Source organism: Odontomachus brunneus, unplaced genomic scaffold (assembly GCF_010583005.1).
Source record: "Odontomachus brunneus isolate Ranch 3 - 2012 unplaced genomic scaffold, Obru_v1 Obru_scaffold_299, whole genome shotgun sequence".
In the NCBI taxonomy this organism is placed as follows: domain Eukaryota; kingdom Metazoa; phylum Arthropoda; class Insecta; order Hymenoptera; family Formicidae; genus Odontomachus; species Odontomachus brunneus.
This window is the reverse complement of record NW_022639749.1, coordinates 122,874-124,271: the sequence shown is the minus strand read 5'-3', so window position 1 is coordinate 124,271 and position 1,398 is coordinate 122,874.

Sequence of the window (1,398 nt, the reverse complement as noted above, 5' to 3'; positions counted from 1 at the left end):
TAAATCTTGACAATACTTTACGTAAGTATTTCATCACTTAGCAAAGTATTACATATTAGTATTTAAATATTGATAATGCTATACGTAGTAAGTATTTTATCACTGAACGAAGTATTGTATGTCAATATTTAAGTATTGAAATCACTCATAAGGTAGTATTTGTAACACTAAACATTGAAATACTTGAGCACTAAGAGCTGTATTTGAATCACAGAATATTACTAAACACTGTATTTTTAAAACTGAAAATAAGTAATTAATCAATGTTTTTCAGTAATGATATTTCTGTAAGGGGAATTCTTCCCGCATCTGAAAATGAACTCAGAATTGGTGACATACAACTGAATTCTTTTTGAATTCTTTTCGAATTTTCTGTGCTATCTGGGGTTGCAATACGGTTTATTCACGCTCTTTGAGGAGCTCAAGACATTTCAATAACGTTTGCTGGACAGTTCGATAACACGCAGCTTGACCTTTATCGTAATAATACTTCATCATATTAACAACATATATTATAATAACATTTCTATCATATTAACAACAAATAACACTTTGTTTACGCCCCTTGAGGAGGCAACACCTAGACAGCACACAATATTTATGATAAAGATTCATAAATATTTATTTTGATTTATTATTTAAAAATATTATATAAATATTTTATAAGTATTTTATGTACATAAAAAAAATTATCAAAATCTTTATTCAAAATATTACTAAAATATAAACTAAATATTTCAATTTAAATTTAAATATTATAATTTAATATTATTTAAATTTAAATATTTATATTTAAATTTTAAATTTTATATAATATATATAATTAAAAAAAATAAATATGTTCAGTAATAGTTTAGAAATATTTTATGTACATAAAAGAAAAGAGTATCAAAATATTCAAAATATTATTAAAATGTAGACTAAATATTATACTTTATACGGGAGCGTCCCGATTGCCTACAGTACGATTGCACACAAACCAATCGATGATAAGAATTATCTAGTGAATTATCAGATCGAACCAATCATTACAATTTGTGGTCAATCGTCGGCACCCTCCTATTTTATACAATATTTATAGTAAACAAAAAATAAATATTAGGTGAAGTAAAAAGTTCTGAGCGTTTTTTCGCTTTATTTCGACGATGAAATTAACATAGTTAGGATTATCCGATTTCGATCAAATATGCGCCGTTTTGTTCGATAACTTTTGTCCATTTTGAAGGCAATTTCATAATTCCGCGATTGAAGAAGTCCTCGTCCCTATTGGTAAAAAACTTGACCAGCTCATTTTCACAAGCCTCTCTTGAGGCCAGTTTTGTACCATCAAGAAAATTTTGCAAATGCTTGAAAAGGTGATAATCGCTTGGTGCCAAGTCTGGACTATACGGCGGGTGC